This window comes from Diabrotica virgifera, chromosome 1 (genome assembly GCF_917563875.1).
Source record: "Diabrotica virgifera virgifera chromosome 1, PGI_DIABVI_V3a".
In the NCBI taxonomy this organism is placed as follows: Eukaryota; Metazoa; Arthropoda; class Insecta; order Coleoptera; family Chrysomelidae; genus Diabrotica; species Diabrotica virgifera.
Genome location: NC_065443.1, coordinates 78,668,703 through 78,682,511, shown reverse-complemented (window position 1 = coordinate 78,682,511; position 13,809 = coordinate 78,668,703). Strand labels below are relative to the sequence as shown.

Below are 13,809 nucleotides of genomic sequence, written 5' to 3'. Positions count from 1 at the left end.
TTCATTTTGTAGGTTAAACGTAGATTCTTCTATAGTTACTCCTATTGTCAGGACTGTTGTATCATCAGCAAATGTGGCTAGTTGAACGTTTTCGGTCTCCGGAATGTCAGATGTATACAAAAGGTATAGTACTGGTCCAAGAACGCTACCTTGTTAAACCCCTGCGTTTTCCATTTTAACTCTGAATGTTCAGTGGTGTAGGTATGACTGCAATATTTCAACGAGTTGAATAGGATACGCCTACGGTGTTAATTAACTTCTGTAATGATTTTTGTTAACAATGTTGATGTAGATTGGAGCAGCCTTATTCCTCTGTAATTATGTAGGTCGGTTTTTAATGCACTTTTTTGTATATTAGCTTTGTTATCCTGGATCTCCATTCCTCTGGTATGGTATCATATCTTATTATTTTTTGAGATATTTTTGATAACTCCTTTACGATTTTTGGGCTACTTGTTAAGCTCGTATTTTGATTTTTTTCAATAGAGACATATAAATTCTTTATTATAAGTGTCTTTTCATAAAAGTTAGGTTGTAGTCGAAGCAATAAAGCACTGAACCTCCGAAAAAAAAAGGACAAGACGGATCTTAATAATTCTTTTTGTATTCGATTCGTGAATGCGCCAGGAAACTTTGTGAACCGGAGCCATGATATAATATTGAAAAACTGCATACAAAAAATAAATTCTTGAAGTGCATCTCAAACAGACAATAAAAAAAAATTCAGAACACGTCAATTATCCGCGGAAATGAATTCAATTTTGTTACTCGGGGTTTTGGGGTCGCTGAAAACGAATATGACGTCAAAAGTGATCTCCGGAGTATCTGGTGCCCAGGGTACCTACTGTGTACCTCGTCTTGTGGAGTTTTCGGCAAATTCATTAAAAATTAGTCAAAAATCATTACTCGGGGGTTTTTGGGGCCGCTAATCAATATGACATCGGAAGTAATTTCCGGAGTACCTGGTGCAGAGGGTACCTACTGTTTACCTCGTCTTGTGGAGTTTTCGGCAAAAAATTTATTAAAAAATTAGTCAAAAATAATTACTTGGGTATTTTTGTGGTCGCTAACGACGAATATGACATCGGAAGCTATCTCCGGAATACCTGGTGCCCAGGGTACCTACTTCTTAACGAATTTTCATTAAAAAATTAGCCAAAAATCATTACTCGGGGTTTTTTGGGTCGCTGACGACGAATATGACATCAGAAGTGCTCTACGGAGTACTTGGTACCCAGAGTACCTACCGTTTACCTTGTTTTCTGGAGTTTTTGGCAAATTCATTAAAAAATTAGTTAAAATTGATTACTTAGGGGTTTTTGGGGTCTCCGACAACGAATATGACATCGGAAGTGATCTCCGGTATACCTGGTGCCCAGGGTACCTACTGTTTATCTCATAACTAATGATGTTTGACTAATTTTTAATGAATTTGCCGAAAACTCCAGAAAACGAGGTAAACAGTAGGTACCCTGGGTACCAGGTACTCCATAGATCACTTCCGATGTCATATTCGTCGTCACCGACCCAAAAAAACCCCCCGAGTAATGATTTTTGGCTAATTTTTTAATGAATTTGCCGAAAACTCCATAAGAAGTAGGTACCCTGGGCACCAGGTATTCCGGAGCTCGCTTCCGATGTCATATTCGTCGTTAGCGACTAGTGCAGTCACTGAAGGTTTTCACCTCCGATTTCGTTGAACCTCCATCGATTTTCATGAAAATTGGTCAGTAGTTAGAAGATACCTCAAGGAACAAAGGTGACATGATGCCAACTTGCGCTTTTACCATGGGGGTGGATGCCATCCCTTCTCGGGGGTGAAAATTATTTTCTAAAAAATAATACCATAACTCGATACAGGGACAAATTCTAAAGAAAATTTGATATATAAAGTTATTAATATAAATCAATACTTTTTGAGTTATTAAAGGTCAAAGATTTTATTTTTTCGTAAAAAATGCATGTTTCAAAGCTGGTTTTCACGTTTAACTCAAAAACTATAAACAAAAATGTTATTATTATCAAAATATAAAAAACTGAATTCACTTAAAGAACTAAACTAATGTTAATTCAGAGTGAGTTAGGGGTAATTGAATGTATATTTTTTTCGACGAGTACCTACTCAAATCTAAGTATTTAAATCACATATTCTGGGACCAAAAATAGTTCGAATGAACCTAACTTACCTTAGTACAAATATGCACATAAAAAAGTCACAGCCCTTTAAAGTTACAAAATGAAAATCGATTTTTTCGGATATATCGAAAACTATTGGAGATTTTATATTGAGAATGGACATGTGGCATTCTTATGACAGAAACATCTTAAAGAAAAATTATAGTGAAATTTGTGCACCTTATAAAAATTTTATGGGGATTTTGTTCCCTTAAACCCCCCAAACTATTGTGTGCGTCTCAATTAAATTATTATTGTGGCACCATTAATTAAATTCAATATTATTAAAACTTTTTTGCCTCTTAGTATTTTTTCGATAATGCAGTTTTTATCGAGTTGGGGCTTATTTTTCAATATGTTTACATAAAAATTTTATGGGGTTTTGTTCTTTTAAACCCCCCAAATGTTTGTGTACGTTCCAATTAAAATATTACTGCGGTACCATTAGTTAAACACAGTGTTTTTAAAATTTTTTTGCCTCTTTGTATTTTTTCGAAAAGGCACCTTTTATCGAGATGTGGCTTCTTTTTTAATATCGTTCAAAATATCCCTAAAAATGTAAATCATAAATAAATTTTCATATTATTACCAAGTCTCCATAATCGTACTTAACCATATACAAATAAATGTGCTGGATTTGACAAATATTCGAAATATCTCGATAAAAACTGACTTTTCGAAAAAGTACTAAGAGGCAAAAAAGTCTTAAAAACATTGTGTTTAACTAATGGTACTACAATAATAATTTAATTAGAATGTACACAAAAGGTTTGGGGGGGTTTAAAGGAACAAAACCCCCATAAATTTTTTATGGGGTGTCCAAATTTCACTATAATTTTCTTTTAAGATGCTACTGCCATAAGAATGCCACATGTCCATTTTCCAAAGTACTTTGGAATACCTATCAAATGAGCTCCAGAAGAATTTAATAGCATCAACATTAAGCAAGTTATGATGAAAATAAGAGAACCCACTTGAATTTTTTAGGAAAAAGTGAAAAATTAAACATACGCCATTTCCACAAAAATTAAAATTTATAACAGTCCTTTCCAGTAATTTCTTTATATTAGCATAAGTAATGATTTTAACAATTTAGATCGGTTTAGAACGCATATTTTGGAAAAAAGGTATAATTAAAAAAAATCAGAATTTTTAATATTATCCTAATTTTCATTTTCTTTTGATAATAACTTCAAAAATACTCAATATGCGTAAAAAACGATACATAAACAAATTTTAGGTTTTTATGTATCAAATATTTTAGCTGTTTGCTGTTTTACTATTTCTTTAGGGTAAAAAATAACCGAGATATAAACGTTTAAAACTTAAATTTTGCTGCAAGAACCATACAACCAGGGCCATTTAACCTTTTACTAAAAAAAATAAGGGGTCTATAAGACTAAATTTATCGTTTTTTAATAGCACTTGGAATTATCTTTCAAACGGTTTTCAAGAGAACATGATATTGTACAAATTAACGGAATTATTAAAAAAAACAATATTTTTTGAAAAATTTTAAAAAAATAAATTTTGAAAAATTTTTGGGGCATAAATTTTAATGCAATCAACTTGTTCGGGGGCTCGTTTGATAAATATTTCTAAGTACTTTGACAAATGTTTTATAAGTTTATGTTACAAAATGCATCATTTTCCCGTTATTTAAGTTTGAATATTTAGATTTGGGTACTCGCCGAAAAAAAATATACTTTCAACTAGCTATAACTCACTTCTAGTTAACACTAAAAGGTTTTTATTGTAAGGAGTTTATTTTATTTTTTATTGGCTTAAATTTTGGTAATTATAACTTTTTTGTAAAAACTTTGTTCCTTGATATCCTCTAACCACTCACCAATTTTCATGCAAATCGATGGAGGTTCAACGAAATCGGGGTAATAGCTCATATCCACCTTCAGTAACTGCACTAGACCCCAAAAATCCTAGAGTAATTATTTTTGACTAATTTTTTAATAAATTTTTGCCGAAAACTCCACAAGAGAGCTAAACTCGTGGTCAGCGACCCAAAAAACCTGAGTAATGATTTTTGGCTAATTTTTTAATGAATTTGCCGAAAACTCCATAAGAAGTAGGTACCCTGGGCACCAAGTACTCGAAAAATCACTTCCGATGTCATATTCGTCGTTAGCGGCCCCAAAAACCCCCGAGTAATGATTTTTGACTAATTTTTTAATGAATTTTAATGACGAGGTAAACAGTAGGTACCCTTGGCAACAGGTACTCCGGAGATTACTTTTGACGTAATATTCGTTTTCAGCGACCCCAAAAACCCCCGAGTAACAAAATTGAACTCTTTCCGCCGATAATTGATGAGTTCTGAATTTTTTTTATTCTCTGTTTGAGATGCGCTTTAAGAGGATCGGTACGTATTTTCGGCTGCAATGCTATTCAAATGGGGATTCATTTTTTTCGAATCCTGAGAAAACTAATAAGTATTTTTGAAAAATTTAAACGCAGAATGAAAGATTACGTTATTAGCGAGGGCCGAAAGTCCCTGAGAACTTCTATAATGTTTATTTTAATAAGTTACAGGGGTGAAAAACTAAGAGGAAATTTAGTGTGATTTTTAATTTCAAATATCTCATTCAAAATAAACTTTTTATTTATTCTAAGGGACTTTCGGCCCTCGGTAATAATTTAATCTTTCATTCTGCGTTTAAATTTTTCAAAAATATTTATTGGTTTTTTCAGGATTTGAAAAAAATGAACACAATGCCGTGGTAATATTTTCCAAATCTATCTTTGTCTTACAACGCACTCAGCCGAATATAATATTGTCAGCATAATATATTGTCAGTCAGACACTGACAATCAGTGACAATTTTAAATATTTGACATTACATCGGGAATATTTTGAGTTATTGATTAAACATTATTAATTATTGATATACAGGGTGTCCCGGAAAATAGTGCGTTCCTTTAAGGTATGGAGAGAATACACAATTTGGAACAAAAAAATCCTATACCATTTTTTTCTAAAGTTAACCGTTTCCAAAAAAAAGTTAACATTGTTTTCCATATACCTGTATTTTAATGTTTGGAAATTTTAATAAACTGGCAACATCGTACGCACTACGGAATAATAACAGATAATAAAAACTCGTTTGTGATTGTGATTAACAGTATTTAAAATAATCCAACCTAATAGTAGGTAATACTTATGTATTTACGATTTGTTTACTAAAATTATTTTCTTTTGAAATGTATTGAGATACCTATTGCATAATTTTAAACGAATTACCACATCTTTTAACATAAAAACACATCTTTTAACTGAACTAGTATTATGTATTTAGTAAGGTTTAAATGGGTTGAATGCTGAGTATTGCTGAGGGCTTTAACTGAATTACATAGTTTTAATAGTTTACAGTGGACGTGGAACTTAAATACACCAGATAATGTCTCAGTAATTTGTTTACTTGTGAACTGAAATAACTAAGTTGTACTTACTTGAAAATAATTATTATACCGAATAGATGTTTCAAGTAACCTTTCACAAACACCATTCATAGGTAATAACATAATAGGTAATACACTCACTATTCGAAAACATTTTCGGCATTGACACTAAACAGGATTCTTTAAAACTATCTGTTTACTATCTATCTTCTATCTATTTACATGGGACTTTCTATGCTTAAATTTGCGTACCGCACATAGTTGTCAGATTTAAATTTACATACCAAAATACATTTTAATTTTTTGGTCAAACGGTTGCATTTAGAAAAAAATGTTATAAGAGTTTTTTGTTCTACATGGTGCCTTCTACCTGTACCTTTAAGGAACGCACTATTTTCCGGGACACCCTGTATAGTGTACTTGATAAATAATTGAATGAAGTAAAAGTCAGACTTACTCTCAATCTTTATTATAACTTCCGACGACCGGTTTCGCTCTTTAAACTTTGTAGAGCATCTTCAGGTCAAAGGTAACAAGTTACAAAATGATTCGGATACAAGGTGCCATCAACTCAGTTTTCATTATCATGATGTTTCTATCAGAAATTCAGTCGGAAGTTATAATAAAGATTGAGAGTAAGTCTGACTTTTACTTCATTTAAAATGAACTCTCACATGCAACCCATTCAAGATTTGATAAATAATTGATTTAAGACGTGAACTTAATAAAAAGTTATTTATTGTGTATTATTTGTGAAAGATCCAAGCAGAGAATACATCAGGATAATATATTCTGTAATCCAAGTATTTTGTTGTTAAAGATGTTCAAAATTGTAAGCGTTCCATAACAATATATTATTAAAAAATCATTTTAACACTTTTCCTCTTTTCTCGATTGAGTATTAGTTTTTGTTGTACAAATAAATTATTACAATCACTGAATACATAGTTAGTGAAAAAAATATCACATTTATTATTAACTGAATTAATAATTTGCAATTATAAAAATAACAGTTATCCAAGAACATTCAAAAGCCATCTCTTTAAATTAATGATGACATTTTCAAGTAGAATGACATTCTAGTAATGTTTACATATCCGTACCAGTGTGAATTTTACTACACGTAATTTGCCGTGTAAAGACAGAAAAAGTAGGGATACACGTAAAATATTTGCGAATTATGTACCCATAGCCTTAAGAATGCATTTTTTGTATGCAGTTTTTCAATATTATATCATGGCTCCGGTTGACAAAGTTTCCTGGCGCATTCACGAATCGAATGCAAAAAGAATTATTAAGATCCGTCGTGTCCTTTTTTTTCGGAGGTCGATTTTAGTGCATTATTGCTGCGTCTATTGACAAACAAAAAAAAGTACCAAAATGTCCTTAGTAATTAGATAATAATCTTGACTACACATAAAACATCGTGTATTTTTCTCCCATCCATACACAAAAAGAGTGGGCGCTGAAGCCGAATGCCGAAAGCCGAAACCTATCATCAAGAAAGCCATTAGTTTTGTTGTAGAAGTAGTAGTGAGAGTACCTAATGTCTTGATTTTGTAGCGTTCCACATTGCAGTCGCGATGTTTGTTCGGATATAAATAAATAAATAATTTACAAATATCTCTGTTCTAATTATGTTTTGTCTGAATGAAAGTTCACTTATTTTCTTGGAATACTGATATTACGGACGTACAGAAGACACGAAAGTAAAAAGTAAGTCCAGTATTTGCTACTTTATTATAAAAAAATTACGCAAAGTGTAAAATTATGAAATTTTAGGTAAATGTTTTGATAAATTCAAATGTTTTGGTATAAACACATTGTTTGTGTTATCTTAAATATGAATTCTTTAATGTTAAACGAAGTATATTTCTGATAAAAATCGTATTCATCGTGTTTGTTAAAAACAATTTCCAATAGTTATTATTTAGATAACTGATACGAAAAACATTTTAACTCACTTCTGTTTTCTTTAGACGATAGCCTTGTAATAGATTTTGAATCACATATTTTTCCTTTTTTATCCTTAATAAATTTTAATTTTCTTTCTAATAGCCACTTTACACGATGCAAGTAATTGCGAAATTTATTGCACAAGTTCTTGTAGCAAGAACTTCTGCAATAAGTTGCAACTAGCTTTCTGCAATAAAGTGATTACACAGTGCAAGTAATTGCATAAACTGACATGAAATGGACAGAAACTTTGACATACCATAAATTTTGGGTTATGTTGTTTTTATAAATTAAAAATGTAATTTTTTGAGTAGAGTTATCAGATATATTAGATTGAAAATGTTAGATTATAATTTGAGAAAAGTATATATAATATGTATTATGTATAACAAAATCAATTAATACCTAATGCAAATATACCTATAATACATTATTCATTTACAAAAGGAAACAAGTTGTTAAATACAAAAGAAATAAAAATAGAATATAGTTTCTTTAATCCCTATGTTACATAATTAAAGTTATCCCCCAGAATAATGTTATCTGTGAAGCGTGAAATTGGTAAAAAGTTCCTCTAGTTTTGTCAAAAATTGTTTAGTTTGAAATTTAGGATGACAGAATGTCAAAACAAACAGTGTAGCCTTAAAAGTTACTAAAAATATACCCAAATTGCAGAAAAAATTGCATGAAAAATAGGACATGTTCTATCTAGCTGCAACTTCTTGCAGCAAGAAATTGCTGCAAGAAGTTGCAGCTTTTATGTGCAATTCGCGTATGACACGATGCAATTTCTATTGCTGCAAGAAATTGTGCAATTAATTGCGCAATTAGTTGCATGGTGTAAAGTGGCTGTAAGGGAGTACGCGCAAAATTGTGGTTGAATGCTATTTAAATGCATTCATTTTTTTCGAATCCTGAGGAAATTAATAAATATTTTTGAAAAATTACAGAAAAAACGCAGAATGAAAGATTACATTATTACCGAAGGCTAAAAGTCCCTTAGAATAAACAAAAAGTTTCTTTTGAATGAAATGTTTGAAATTAAAAATTACACTAAATGTTCTCTTTTTTTTTCACCCTTGTAACTTATTAAAATAAACATTATAAAAGTTTTCAGGGACTTTCCGCCTTCGGTAATAGTGTAATCTTTCATTCTGCGATTTTAGATTTTTCAAACATACTTATTAGTTTTCTCAGGATTCGAAAAAAAATGAATGCATTTAAATAGCATTGAGCCAAGATTTTGCGGCTACCCCCTTATAATGTTTTATTATATTAAATTATTAAAATAATTATTAAATCAAATTAATAAAATGTTTTATAATCGATGTTTCTACTATAAAGGACACCGCACACATCTTATGGAAAATATACCTAATGTCACTTACATGAAATAAAATTTACATGAATAGATGCGTCCTGAAATTTCAATAATTTGATACCATTGCGTTAACTCTGAATTTGCTTAATTAGTGCGTTAATTGTAATTAAAGTTTATCGAAATCGCATTTTGAAGTCCATAAAACTGGCATTCATAAATAATATTAGTCTAGCGGCTATTGAATACAGGCCTACCTATATAATACCTACCTATATGAAAAAATGTTTGTCCGATGAATATGTTGGGCATTTTAATAAGTCCGACACGTAGAACATATCAAATGACAGGAATTATGTTGGTGATAAATAGCAGTGTGATATTTGCATGAGAGTTTAATGCAAAGGTAACAAATCAATTGGAAGTTCTGTCCGACAAAATACATGGGACGTTTTCTTAGTCTGACGTTCGAAACCTGTAACCTGTTCCACAATTAAAACTTTCCCTGTTTGAGTGTTCCCATACATCAAAGTTTGTCCGACTAGACACCGTTAAGCTATTACAGTTTTTGAGGTACCAAGGGTATTATAAGGATAATAGCGCTTGAGGTCAATGGTGTATATACCGAGGGCCTTTGGCCCGAGGAACTTACGTTGACCGAAAGCGTTATTATCTAAGCCTTCAACGTTTAATGTCCGACTAAATTATTCTTTATATGCAAAAAAATTAAATGAATTTTGAATTAATTAGTTTTCAAATAAGTACAATTACTAGCAATAGTCGTAACGTAATTGTGGTAACCATAGTTTTACTTAGGTTGTTATTTGTCAACTTGACAGTATTTAACTAGTTATTTAAATTTAATACCCTAGGGCGTTATTTTTCAAAATAACGCCTTAGGGCATTATATCATACTTAACTGACTTCGAAATCATGTCATTATTTTCAAATAATATGCAAGTCGGACATTAACAAATTTTCAGCTTGCTATTAATACACTTTTTTTTGGTACGCAGGATCGCATTATCATACCCAATTACTTTCCCAGTTATAAAATACCAATGAAAACATTTTACTGTTATGCAGGAAAAAATAGATTTTAAATGCGAAATTGTACATTCCTTGATAACATTTGAAAGGAATTGATGATAAAATTTTTAAATTTTCTTCGTATTAGGTACTTGAGTTTATGTACCTGGTTTTACAAATTGATGAGCAACTATTCTGGTAGCGTAGCAATAAAATAGTATTAACATTTATTTACCAAGAAATAACATACTTTTTCTTCATTTAATAAGATAAGCATTTAATATGTATAAATTATAAAATTGCGTTTGTCCTCCTAATATCTCTCGTCTCTTGTTTATATTTGCACACAGCCCCAACACTTAGTTCTATAAAATTATCTTCTAGGGATAAAATTGAATTATACAATCACTTATTTATGCTGGTTTTAATTTAAGTCAAACTGCGTAAAGAAATAGATTATTGAAGCATTTTTGTATTGTTTTCTTCAGAATAGTTGTATTATTGGTGATACAAAGTTGTTTATCACCGATAGTTAACATTTTTGTTTACATTTGGTGTTGTTGATTTGCTGGTAGGTACTGTTTACTATACTTCTTAATATTATTTCGTAGGTATCTAAATAACAATAAACTCGTCTTCACATAAAGCAATTTTCGAAATATTTATTTGCTATAACACACTTTATTGTCTTTGCTTTTATTCCAAAGTGGGGTGGGCTATCCTACTTTCATTCCTCCTCAAGTTTTTATTTGAGGTCATTCCAATATTAATACCATCTACATACATGTCTTCTGCAAGCGTCTTCCATCAAATCTTCTTTGGTCTTCCTGTCCTTCTCCTATCAGGAACTACTGGGAATACCCCAGAACAAATCAAACGAAAATAAAAATGATTAGGTAAATCTTACATGAATCATACTTACATATTTTGTCTAACTGTAGACGAAAATGTATTTTATGAACTTCTTATGTGACCCTTACACGAACTTAACACTTATCAACTTTTCATACAGGTGGTTATCATTTTAGTACATGTACAGGAAGAGATTAGGTACATTTATTTCATTACATGTACAGACATTTTAACTCATCTCACTATCGACCACAAGCTAAGTAGACGTAAAATATCTACAGATACTGGAGTATTGCTTTTTTATTCACAGTAGGTATTTAATATTTTTCATTCAAAAAAGAGAACATTTTTACTCGATACTCGAAGTCGATACTAACAATAAGGGTGAGAGTATGCAACCTTGCCATACGCCTCTTTTTATCTCTAATTCCTCCGAAAGTTCTTTACCTACTCTGACTTTTGCTGTTTGGTTAAAGTAGAGGTGAGTTATTATTCTTAAGTCTTTTTTGTCAATATGTTTATCTTTAAGCAACTGTATAAGACGGTTGTGTCGGACCTTATCGAACGCCTTATTGTAATCAATAAAACAAACATATATTGGTTGGTTTACATCTTTGCATGAGGGCGTTAAATCCAAATAATGCCTCTCGTGTACCCATTACATTCCTAAGTGGGTGGTTCGCCAAAATAAGCGGCATATTGTGTAACTCGCTTTTTTCTTAAGTCCTTTACATACTGTGTTTCAAATTATGTTGCCAAAGTTAAGTCATACAATAGATGAATGTACCACTTAACATTAATTTAAAAAAAAAAAAGTATTTTTACAAGCAGTTTATGCAATTTTAATGTCAAAATATCAACTCCGAGGCTGTTTTTTGATCTGTTTTATAGTATTACACACTGAAAAGTTACAAAAGTGCAGATTATTTTATCAATAATTAATTAAAAACCCAATGTAATTTAAAACTATCATATTAATAACTTTCATTTTTAAAATCAAACCATAAAAATCTACTACTAAAAACTGTAACCAACTTTGTGCATCAACACCGAGGCTTCATAGTCCAGAGAAATAAGATTTTTCTCGTGACACATCCCCCTCCAGGTCGAAACCAAATTTTTTGAGTAGTATGGACATCTATATTATTAACCTATATGTTTCCTGCAGCCGATTTTGATGATATACATAGTTATAAACAAATGAAGATCAAAAAACGCTAAATTTTTGCTTTTTTCGTCTATTACCAAAAAGTTAAGCACTCTAAACAAATTTGAGTGTAAGAAACTCATAAATCGTATAAAAAAATTCAATATGGCGTTCGCTGAATATGTCCATCCTTATTGGTTGCTTAGAAAATTGCAAAATAAATCATAAATTTTGAGTTTTTAAAAATATTCATAACTTATGTAAAATTAACTTAGAACCTTCTTATTACACGGAAGGCTGATACTTCTTGTACTTAAATTATATTTTAAATTTCAAAGCAATTGGTCAAATAGTTTAAAAGTTATTTAATTTGTTTAGCCCAAATTCATTTTTTTTGCAACACTACAAGTCAGAAAATTATGAGGCTGCAATCATACTTCGGACAGTTTATGAAAGAAGAACATTTATACTATTACCATTATTAAAAATAAATGACAAAAAATAATTTTAAACAGTGTAAAATTATTTTGAAAAAACATGTCGATTTTTTGCTTACTTATAAACAATTAGAATAACTTTTTAACCGTTACCCGTAGAAAAATTATTTTTTCATATTTAGAAAGACTGAATTTTTATACACATTTAGAAAGAAAAACAACTGTCCTAGGACAATTAGGGACAAAGTTAGCCCCCCCATTTATTTAATTCACATGTTTTTGCAAAATAATTTTGCAATATTTATAATTATATTTTGTAATTTTTTTTTAATTAAATTAATACTGTAAATTTCCTTCTTCCATAAACTATCCAAAGTATTACTGTAGCTTCATCATTTTCTGACTTACAGTGTTGAAAAAAAAATAAATTTGAGAAAAACAAATTAAATAACTTTTAAACTATTTAACCAATTTCTTCGAAATTTAGGGTATGAATTAAGCACCATAAGTCTCAGCATTCCGTGTATTAATAAGAAGGTTCTAAGTTCATTTTTACATAAGTTATAAATATTTATAAAAACTCAAAATTTATGATTTATTTTGCAATTTTCTAAGCAACCAATAAGGATAGACATATTAAGCAAACGCCATATTGAAGTTTTTTATACCGTTTATGAGTTTATTACTCTCAAATTTGTTTAAAATGACTATTTTCTTAGTAATAGACGAAAAAAGCGAAAATTTACCGTTTTTTGATCTTCATTTGTTTATAACTATGTATATCACCAAAATCGGCTGCAGGAAATATATAGGTTATTATTATAGATGTCCATATTACTCAAAAAATTTGGTTTCGGCCTGGAGGGGGTTGTGCCACCAACAGGCTATTTTTTTTCCTTATTTCTCTGAACTATCATGAAAATATAGGAAAATTTAGGCCAAACTGCACTATACTGTATGGCAGGCAGCTTGATTTTTATACAGTCAACACCGAATACTTCGTAAAAACTTAATTTTGCTAATTTTTTTAATATGTTTTTCTTTTAAGTATGCGCTATAAAGTTTTTTGACACCTCATGAATAAAGCAAAATTATTTTTAAAATTTGTAGAAAGTAGAATTAAAAATGTATGAAATCATCAACACCGAAGCCATCAACTCCGAAGCCCAGTCGTGCCTCGGAGTTGACGAACGTGCCTCGGAGTTGTTGAAAGTATGTGAGTAGTCATTCTTAAACTAAAAAAATACAATTTAAATTTAGTCTGATATAGGAAAATAGTTACTGGGTAAGCTCTCAAGATGTTTCGGTCGGTTTGGTAATATTATCTACCTTCATTTTATAGAAAATGGCTCATATGTATACACTGGAGTACGACGGAAAAATGAAGGCGAAAACCCCCAAAATCGTTAAATAAAGATTGTATGAAAGAAAGTAATATTTTATGCAGCTATGCTCATTTCTGAAAGAATATACCATTTTGG

The 13,809-nt window shown here is 30.6% G+C and overlaps 1 protein-coding gene across 4 annotated transcripts in view; it reads left to right on the top strand.

Annotated features, from left to right (window-relative positions):
- Positions 1-7,102: 7,102 nt before the first annotated feature.
- LOC114349389 (uncharacterized) overlaps positions 7,103-13,809 on the top strand; it is a 107,529-nt gene continuing 100,822 nt past the window's right edge. Inside the window, exon 1 of one of the 4 annotated variants that reach the window (XM_028299742.2) lies at positions 7,103-7,305. The gene's annotated coding sequence lies outside the window, so the exon portion shown is untranslated. Of the gene's footprint in view, positions 7,306-10,306; positions 10,464-13,809 lie in introns of those variants that run through there. The other 3 variants (XM_028299743.2, XM_028299745.2, XM_050657143.1) reach the window with 3 other exon arrangements.